Source organism: Adiantum capillus-veneris, chromosome 30 (assembly GCF_014529385.1).
Source record: "Adiantum capillus-veneris isolate H3 chromosome 30, ASM1452938v2, whole genome shotgun sequence".
Lineage (NCBI taxonomy): Eukaryota > Viridiplantae > Streptophyta > Polypodiopsida > Polypodiales > Pteridaceae > Adiantum > Adiantum capillus-veneris.
The window spans coordinates 61641209-61652269 of NC_140960.1; the positions used below are offsets into that span (position 1 = coordinate 61641209).

Sequence of the window (11061 nt, forward strand, 5' to 3'; positions counted from 1 at the left end):
TCTCTCCACCTTCGTTGACTTTCACGAGCTCCGGAGTTGTTGTATACCATTGATCTTTTAACTTTTTGTTGTTGTAAATGTCAGATGGCTTGTGCTGTTGCTGAACTTGCCAAGACTTCTTTTGCCTGCATTCGATGAATGATTCTACGATAGAACCATTCAAATAGTTCTCTCAAACTATTAGCCTTGATTTGAGAGCCACCATGTCGTGTGTGCCTGAAATAAGCATTTCTCGCCATGTAATGAGACTTTTCCATCCCTTGGGTATTCCATATAGCCGGGTTCCCATACTTTTGTATAAAATATGGTAAATGATTGAAGATGATGTGCTAGATATGAAAACAGATTAGTTAGAATGTTTTACACTCACATATTTGCACATAAGAGAGAATGAAATACACGATAATACCATGTAGTGACTAATCTGGGTGTCTGTCCATGCTGTCTTGAATGATTTTTTCAGAAGGTTGAGATTCTCCTTGAACTTGTTCATATCACCTTGTGACCAGTCATCTTTGTCGCACATCAAAAATAGGATGTCTATTGATCGCCAAACCTCAGCCTTCGCGTTACGAGTAGTTGGTTCTTGGTCTTTGACTGCAATATGTAGCTTTTTCCAGCTCTGATACTCTACCTTGCTAACATAAGATGTGTTATATATTTTTCCATGTTCTGTTAGCTTCGGATCTCTTGTACCTTGGGGTTTAGATAAAAACCTCCGTGCCTTCACCCCACAGATGGATGGTTTGCATGGGACATCCTTCTCAGCAGTTGATCTCTTTTCATCCCGCTGGATTTTCACATTGCCACCATGAAGCCCCATATCCGACAGTACCATTTCTAAGCATTGCAGGGCTACTTGTCGTTCTGCCGAGTTCTTAATCTTCCAAGCAAACCCAATATATAAGTAGACCAATTTCTCCACAATTCTACAAAGGGCATGCATTGTACAAATGTGGACATTTACAAGTGGTATTTTCAAAACCGGTCGAAAAGCAGGATCCTCAATGTGACGTGTTGGAGCTTTTCTCCACCACTTTGGGTCCATGACCTTTGCAGGCTCCATGCAGAACAAACACGGCGACTTTGCCATTGCACCCATTCCACAATTATACATGCACTTTAATGTTTTGAGGTCACCTGCAAGATGCCACTGAACTTGAAAGTCTCCCCTTCCATCTAGACATAGTACCTCTCCCTGGTTAGTCTGTCATTCAATCACCTCCGGAATATTAGTTCGATGGAACACCCAATATAGAATCTCATGATCTTCTTTCTTTACCTGCAACACAAAATAAATGAGACTTAAGTAGATGTGAACATTTGAGCTTACCTGAGAATCTCGCTTACCTCAAACGCACCAAGACACCATATGTTAGATTCTAATTGAACACTAAAATATAAAGGATCATCAGTGGGACACTTTGAGAGGGCTCTATTCATTAAAGTAATAGTAACACGCTCTAGCTTTTTCTCTTTAACAAGCTCACACTCATCCAGTTTTAGCACAAAATGTAATACCCCTCGTGACTCTTCAAATGTGATGTTGTAAAACTCCACCATTCTCTTCTGTAATATCCGCAGGTCCATAAAAATATTATTGAACTCATCATATGCCATGTTTGCTCCATTGCCACTGTAAGTTGCTTTAATATGAAAGGGCTGTCCAAGATAGTCTCCCTGTGCCTCGTTAAGCTGAAGCCTCTCTTTCCAAACACTTGAGGCTGATGGTAGAAGTTTGGATTTTATACCCTTCTTAACAAAGATGGATGAGACAGACTTTTGGATAGCCGAATATCCTCTTTTTCTTACACCAAGTGAATCAAGTGTGCCTTGTATCTCTTTTGCAGGCACTGAGTTCTCTAAAATAAAGCGGTCCACTACATTTCGTTGTAGGACCTTAAACTTCTTGTCATGTACTATATCTGCTGGCAGGCTTCTACTTATAAGTGGCTTCAATCTCTTTCCTATATTGGCTTTGGGGTCAATGTTTTCCTTGTCAGAATAGATTGAATCTCTACATGAAGACAATGCATAAGTAAATAACAGAAAAGTTGCTTCACTAACACTATGTAGGCACATGAAAACAATGCATAACAAGAAAAAACAAAAAGATTACTTAACTAAGACAATGTAGCCAACCAAGAAGCATCACCTTAATGCTCGGATTATTTTCTTGAGACCTCCTGATGCAACCTGCAATGTTTCAAGATTGCGCAATTTCTTCTTTCAGATACGACTACCCAAGATGGTGTCCTTCATTTGACAACTTCGCACCTTTTCTTTCAGTTCTTGTACCTCTGTTTTATGTTGCAAAATGGTAACCTCATCTGTAGAATGTAAATGTGAAAGGCAAACAATCTCACATTGTTGAGCTTGGAGAATGCCCTTGTAAGTTTCAGCTTCTCTTGTAAGAGATTTACAATAACCCAGAAGGCCCTTTTCTCCATCACCAGCAAAGGTCAATAAGCTTGTAGGATTGACAAACGGTAGAGACGCATTAGTCATTGGATTCTTAGGGTAGAGAGAGCCTCTCGTCCAGATATCTATGTGTTTAGCTCCCTGAGCTCTGAGCGTGTCTATGGAAGTGGGAGGTATATGTGTGTTTGTTTTACTACGCTTAATCAATGGTTGGTACTCATTGTCCAAATCAATGTGAAGGTGATATTTGGATCGTTTCTGGGTAACATTTGTGCCATTTGAGGAGTGCGCCATTAGCCAAATGTGCAGGTTTAATGGAAAGTGAATAGCGGTTGCGCCTTCGTCCCTCCATGTTAGCCTCATTCCCTCCATATTGACGAGGTTCATTCAATGCAACTGAAAAGAGGATTATCCCTCAATCACTACGAACGAATGTTCAGAAGAGTAAGGAATCTACTTAAAGTACAATTTTTGAACTTTTACTATGAAAGACCCAGCTCTATTATTTGCCATTTTTTCTAGAGAGAGAGTGCAAAAAATACATTTTCTTAGAAGGCCCTCCAAATGACCTCCGAAATTCCCTAATGACAGATTTCTGAGTCTTCATTCTAGGATGAATCGAATGTCAAATAGCCTAAATTCCTCCCAAGCTTCTAACAGGATTAATCTATTGGGTCGGGACGGGAGAGGGGAACCTAAAGAGAACAATAGAACAACAGGCTTAGATAACTATGGAATTGCTCGACTTCAATGACAGTCTGACAGATCAAGCGGGAGCAAGATGATGACCTTTTGAATCATGAAGAGACAGTGAAAAGCACAAAAAACATTGCCTTGGCTGTAAATGAAACGCTGGATTTGCACACAAAGCTTTTGGATAATTTAGATGACGACACAGACAGAACAAATACACAATTGAACACTATGCAGAGGAGGCTAGGCATACTGGGGCAGAAGACAAGCAGTGGGTGTTCAGTGATGTCCCTCATCTTGATGGTTCTTCTGATTGTGATACTAGCCCTTGTCATAATTGTGTTGATCCGATATTTGTGAGGTATGCTAGCCCTCGTCATAATTGTGTTGATCAGGTACTGTGTGAGGTGTCTTTGTGTGAGCAAAGGATTGATGGTGAGGTTTCAATATGTGGCCCTTTGGAATTCACAAGCTATTGCTGACTTCTAAAGTGACTACTGGCAAAAAAAAAAAAAAATGGTTTGACAAATAAGTAATGCATGTAATCATCATGTCTCATGATTCTATCAAAGCCGCCTCAACATTGACCATGGTCGGTGATTCAAAAGGAAGCTGTAACATAGCGTGTGTGTATGCTATGGGTAATTTCTGGTCTGGAGGACCACCTTTTATCAAGGCTGAACTACTTTTTGCCTTCTGTGTAAGCAAAGATTGGTATCTGGTTTGTTAATACTGAATACCCAGCAAGACATGAGACGTCTTATTTTGTGATGTTTGTCTTGAATTAGAGTAACGGATTAGTTTTTTCTTTATCGAGAGAGAGAGAGAGAGAGAGAGAGAGAGAGAGAGAGAGAGAGAGAGAGAGTTATTTCATGCACCATGTGGGGTGCCTGGCATTTTCTAAAAATAAGAGGGAGAGGGAGAGGGAGAGTCAACGGGAATTTTTGAAATCGAAAAGGACATGATATTAAGATGAGACACATTTTTCCCAAACACCTAGGACGATGCCTTTCTAGAAAATTCTAGACATATAACTCTATAAATTTTTGTTGTTGTTTTTGTAAATTGATTAAAAAATTCCTATATTGGTCAATTGAGGAAAAACATGATTTTATTGTAACAAAAGAAGCCTTTCATAATTAGTTATGGTGTTTGTCAGTGATGTGTCGTGTAAGGAGGGTGTCTTTGTATGAAGATCACAGCCTTGTAGAGTATAGATAGGACAAGACGACATGGAAAAGATGATTGGTGTATAAATGAACTCATGAGGTGCAATAAATTGCTATCAAATTGATGCGTCTAAGATGAGGAAGGATGCACATGCTCTCAAGTATAAAAGATGACAATCAAGAATCAAAGTACTAGACATAGGAGCACTACAAATGACCTTACAAAAAGAAACTTACGATGACTTGAACATTAAGTACAGGGCTAGAGCTCTTATTATTCTATCAATCTTACTTTATGCTCAAACATGTGAAGCCCGAGCGAGCCTAAGAGAGAAGATAATATTTTCAAATATTGTGTTTATTTTCTTAAAAGTAAACTTTGATGTTTTGGAATTTAGGAGGTAGTCTATTCATCGATAACCCTTTTTGTTGTGGTGCATGAATATATAACAAATGATAAATAATCTATTGATGATAAAATTTACTATATCGTGTCCAAACACTTGCTCGAAAAAAATCGCTTGGTGTATGGTAACACTCTCTTGGGTGGTGTCTTAGAGATACTCCATCTAATACATACCCTATTAGAGGACCTATCTAGACCTCTCTTATTAGGAACAAACAAGGGGACGCCCAGTTGACTGGCGAGCATCCTGATATTATCCCACAGCCAGCTTGGCAACCCCACAAACTTGACCCAGATAGGATGAAACCCTTGAAGGGATTTTGCTGAGTGGAGCACTGGCTCCCATGGCACCACACAAACAGTGGTCTTGTTAAAAAAAAAGTGGGCCTTTATTTAGGATCTTTGAAACATTGGAGACCTCTTTGAACCTAACCGAACAAAAAACCTTGGCTAGGTACGAGGTATCCTCAATTGCTCCTCCATGCCCAAGAATTTGTGATGCCTACAGTCACTGAGTCATCTCGTACATATTAGAGACTCTTCCACTGAATTTATATACAGGTGTAAGCTTAGCTTGCATGGCCAGGTGCTTTTTATGGGAGTCCTCCAAATCCTAACACTACATAGTACTCATATATTTTCAAATGATTGACTTTAATTATTTTTTACTTTAACACTAGGCTTCTAAAAAGATACCACTTCCTTCAAATCCTAACACTACATAGTACTCTTATATTTTTAAATGATTTGACTTTAATATTTTTTTACTTTAACACTGATTTTCTAGAAAGAAAACCACTTTTATGACTTTTATATACTTTGGTAATAAGGTGAGGGTTTATGTTAGCGTCTTTAAAAATTTGAAATAAAAGGGAAATCAAGTCATGTTCCTATGTAAGGCTTTGAAACGACAGGATACATTGACAAACAAAAGCCTCAAGAAGTTTCAAATTTCAATTGTTCAAAGGAAAAGAAAGGTCCAATCAAATTAGGAAATAAGAAAAAATTTGAATGTCCGAGTAACGTTACTCGTACAAATTGATAAAATCATAGAAAATGTTATTGATGCTGAAGTTGCCTTTCTCAAAGAGACTAATTTATCAAAACACACAAATTTTGACTAAAGTTAATAAAAGCCAGGTCAATGCATTTCTAAGCACTCTCAAGTGTCTTTGCAAGTGAAAAGGTCACGGACTCACGGTGGCGTTCTAAAACAATAAGAACGTGATAAAATCATTAGGTAGATCTTAACTAGAATTATATAAGATAAATTGAGAATATCTCTTTTATTAAGTGACCAAGTTTCTTCCTCGCAAAGAAACAAACTCAAAATACTAACAAAATTTTTAAAAATTGTAGCATTTTTGAACTAAGTTCTCATATATTTTATCGATTTTCCTTCTCTTTACCATGGTTTGATCGTGTGTGTGTGTGTGTGTGTGTGTGTGTTTTTTTTTCTTTTTCTTTTTCTTTTGGGGGGGGGGGTTTGGGATTGGGGGATTTACTAGAATTATGCAAGGTGAAGTTTCACTTTAGCATTCTAGAAGAATAGAATGCAAGAGAAGTCAAGCCATGCCGGGATGTGAAATGAAAGGTGAATAAAAAGATCCATCCAATATTCTAAAACTGAATTGAATTAAATTTTTAAGGTAAGTCTCAATCATCAATCATCACTGAAAACAGTGAAAGTATGCTTAACTCAACTCTCCTCTAAGGCCGTTTTTAAAAAGTCAAAAATACCTACATAAGTATGTGATAGACCAATCAAAATTATGTATTTATGGGATAAAGACTCACAACCTTTGCTAGTCTCTCAAAACATATTGATAAAATATACTTTTTTAAAAAACTTTTTGGGTCAAAACATATTCTCAAAGCCCTGGTTGGATCTCAAACTCATGTTAAAGAAATCTTGTGAAGTATTGGTCTCTCTCTCCCCAGACTTTGACGTGCGACATTCACACACCCTCCCTTTGCCATCCACGTGCCATAAAACCCACTTTTCTTCTCTACGCATTGACAGATCTACCCAGATTCTCATTAATGAGACCTACTTCAAAAAATTAGACAGACATACTGGTCTGTCTAATTATTCATTTTCAAATTATGAAAATCTTATATGAGCCATCATAGTGGCTATGTATAAGATACTATAAAATAATTCTTATAAACTGAAAATCATATGTTATTAATATCGTGTGGGAAATTGATGCTATTTTTTGAAAACAAAGTGATAGTTGAGAGAGCCGGGGCCAATTTTTTTGCATGATTTCCCTATCTATGTCAATCTCAATGTGCTCTACCTACATCATTTATTATTATTCTCTTGTAATTTTTTACTTCAATCTCCCAAAAAGCTTAGCCTCGTATTCCTTAGCAGCAGTGTTCGGGAAAAATCATTTTCATAAACATACAAAAATCCCTCCGAGACAAATCTGAACCGAAAATTTTACAATACTAGCCAGTATTATTGCAAAATTACACTATTTTCCATGTAGTTTAAGCGGAATTTTCTCCTTCTTGCCCTCCCCTCAATCAGCTACTTTGATTTTGCAACCGGCTCAAGGCTAAGTTGAGGCACACTTTTCCCGAACACTGCTTAGGGGAGTGAATCTGTATGTCCTTATTGGTGTTTCATGCTGGTGATTTGTTATGGTATAACTATGCTAATGATGTTCATAGGGTGAAAGATAGGGATGTCAATATCAAAGCAGACCTCACCTCATATTGCATACTATCCTAGAAGAAAATGTTTATGTACCTCTATATAAATCCTATAAATAATAAACTCATGAGTATTGTAATTGTGATTGTGGCAGTCACATGTAAAGCAATGTTATTTTCTTGATAAAACAAGTTATAATGTACCAAGATTTTTTCAATAATTTTTAGATCCACATGAGTCTGTATATATTTCAACTTTGGGGACATGACTACGATTGTTAAAATTGGAGACTTTATTTAAAACATTTCATTTAGAAATCAGACATGGTATATAGGTTTTATCTTGACTTTATAGTATATACCTTAAATTAAAGGTGAGTTTAGAACCCCTACTTTTAAACACCTCAGAAAAGAGCTCCAAACAAATAGAGCAATCTATAGCCAAACATAGAGGGAAGAATAAATAAAAAATGTGAAAATTAGAGGTGGACATGCAACCAAAAATAGAAATGACGGAGACAAAGAGTCAAACATGCACCAGAATTACAAAACCTAAGAGTCTATTTTTATGTAGAATGGGATTTTAGTACACAATGTCACTATGACCCTTTGTCCATGATGCATGCATGATTGAGGCCACAAATTCACATGTGTGATATTTTTTATATGGTACTACAAAGCACATTACATCCAGTGTTCGGGAAAAATCATTTTCACAAACATACAAAAATCCCTCCAAGATAAATCTGAACCAAAAATTTTACAATACTAGCCAGTATTTTTGCAAAATTACACTATTTTCCATGTATTTTAAGCGGAATTTTCTCCTTCTTGCCCTCCCCTCAATCGGCTACTTTGATTTTGCAACCGACTCAAGGCTAAGCTGAGGCACACTTTTCCCGAACACTGATTACATCTCATCATGACTTGTTCACTTCTCTTGATGTTGTCCCAATTTGAAATATTTTGTGTCTAGGATCAAGAAGAATTTGTTGTCTATCTTTGCATTAGCAAGACTTGGTCTTGTCCTAAAGATATGGCATATGTGTTTTTTTCATAGTCTTACTTAGGTGATACTATTGTGGCATCACATACCTTATCTTGTGGGCTATGCAACCTCATTTCTTATGATGTGTGGAGTGCTTTTGAAAATGCAATTACATATTCCAAAGATGTTTCAGATGTTAAACTATGGCATGCATATTTTGGGCAGCTGAATTTTGCAAGTTTGCTGCCTTGACAAAAATCTAACATGGTTGTCCCATTGCCCCCTTTGGAGGAACCATCTAGGCATGTTTGTGAAGGCTATGTTTTGGGAAAATGCGACATTCTATGTTTCCAAAGGATGGTTCATTGTGGGTTACTCGTAAGTTGTAGCTTATTCACAGTGATATTTGCAGAAACTGATCAAGGGCCCGATGCACACTTCTTTTGGTAAAAATTTGTATTTTATGAATTATATTGATAATTACTCATGGCATACATAGGTATCTCTGTTTAAAAGCTAATTCCAAAGTTTTTTTGTGTTTCAAATAGTTTTTAATGTTGACTAAAAATGTTCTTAGTTGCATTGTGGTGGGTACCCTCATTTGTAATTTAGAGGGGGAGTATATGTAAAATAATTTGATGCATTTCTTGCTAGTTGTGGGATAAAGCACCAATGTATGGTGCCTTACACACCTCCAAAAACTATCATTTTTAAGAGCTAAAATGGGTCACTTATGGAGATGGCAGGATGTATGGTCAAAAGACAAGCTTTCCCACATGCTTTTTTGGCTAGAGGCTATCATGTGTGTTGTCTATATACTTAAACAAGTGTCCCACCAAAGCTTTTCAATTTATGAATCCAGATGAGGTATGACATGATAAAAAGCTATCTATTGGTCACTTACATTTTTTTTGCTTCTTAGCTTGTGCTCTAGCATTGCAAAAAAAAAAACTCGGAAAATTGGATGATATTTGTTGGTTACAATTTTGAGAAAAAGGGCTACAAGTTATAACATCTATAGTCAAATTGTATCTTGACTCGCTTAAGATGTTTTTTTTTGTGGAAGATAAAGTCCATCCCTTTCTTTCATGTGCTAAAGAGACAGGTGCAACATCATTGGACATTTTTGATACCTTGTTGGCTATTTTCAATGGTGGGAATAAAATTGTAACTACAAATGAGAATAAAATTGTAACTACAAATGAGACAAATATTCAGCATATGTACATTTAAGTGATATCACAAATTCGCCTATTTTTTATGAAGATGTAAATGATGAACTTGAGTTAGGACTAAAAATGAGGAAATTACAGATATGCCAAAATGTTTGGTGCATTCCTTGCATGACAGTAAGTTGGATTGTTATGCTTTTTGTGCATTAGATTGTTATTCTTTATTTGTGTCAAGTGTATAAGACAAGGATGAACCTCTTATGTTTGATGAAGTAGAATATTTAGATAACTTGATGGCTACTATGCAAGATGAATAACTAATGCACTTGTGAAGAACAATACTTGGTCTTTATGTGACTTCCTTTGGTTGACAAGAAGGCCATTGGTACAAAGTGATTTTATAAGGTAAAATTTAAGCCAAACGGTAGTATTGATTGCTACAAGGAAAGGCTTGTTAACAAGGACATTGATTATGACCAAAATGTTGCTCCCACTTTTTGTATGACTCCTGTTTGTTTCATTTATGCATAAGCAACTTATTTTGGATGGGACCTACATTAGTTGGATATTGAAATCACCTTCTTGAATTTTCATAAAATCTAATATCTAGCTAACCTAAATGATTTTCTCATATTAAAATGATCATTTAACGTGGGAGAATAAACGGGAACAAGAGCTAGAATAGAGACATGTGCTTCTATACCTATCTCGGCACAGAACCAAAAGGAGAGATGGTTACATCTCCATAGGGGTCCAAAAGGAGATGGTCTACCAAAGAGAAACATGTAATAAGTACTTCTAGACCTATCTCAATAGGGGACCAAAAGGAGAAATGGTTGCATCTCAATAGGGGTCCAAAAGGAGACAGTCTACCAAAAAGCAATGTGCAATAAGTGCTTCTGATTTATCTCAATAGGGGACCAAGAGGAGAGATGGTTACATCTCAATAGGGGTCCAAAAGGAGGTAGTCTATCAAAGAGAAACGCGCATCTAATGGAGCTTAAAAGACCTTAGGGTTAACTTCATTGTAAAGACCTCCAAAGGTTAGTGTTAAAAGTCCTTAGTCAGTTGTTGCAACCAATATATACCTGTTCTGTGTAAATTTGCAGGTGGTTTGATTGGACGAACAAAATACAATCCCTACTTTTGAAATGGTTCCAAATGCAAAATAGGTTGCAATGGCATTCTATCCTCATTCACTGGCCTACCATCTCTTTGGCACAACAAACAGTTATTACTAAACTCCTGAGAATCTTAATTACTGTTGGCCACCAAAGTCGTGCTTGGAATACTTTTCTTGCAGTTACCTCACCGAAAAAATGTCCTCCTGTATTACCTACATGAGCTTCTGCCAGTACTACTTTCTGCTCAAACTGAGGGAAACATCTCCTTATCACCTAATCAATTCCTCTCTTATATAAGAGTCCTACAATAACTGTAAATGGTTTACTCCTCAATGTCATTCTCTTCATGTGATCTTTGGTCATTGTTTCAAGTAACACCCTTGCAGTCAAAAACTAAAGCATGTCATCATACCAATCCCTTGAC

General features: G+C 36.8%; 1 pseudogene; it reads left to right on the plus strand.

Annotated features, from left to right (window-relative positions):
* Positions 1-3474, plus strand: part of LOC147418062 (syntaxin-52-like) — a 13026-nt pseudogene extending 9552 nt beyond the window's left edge.
* Positions 3475-11061: the final 7587 nt, after the last annotated feature.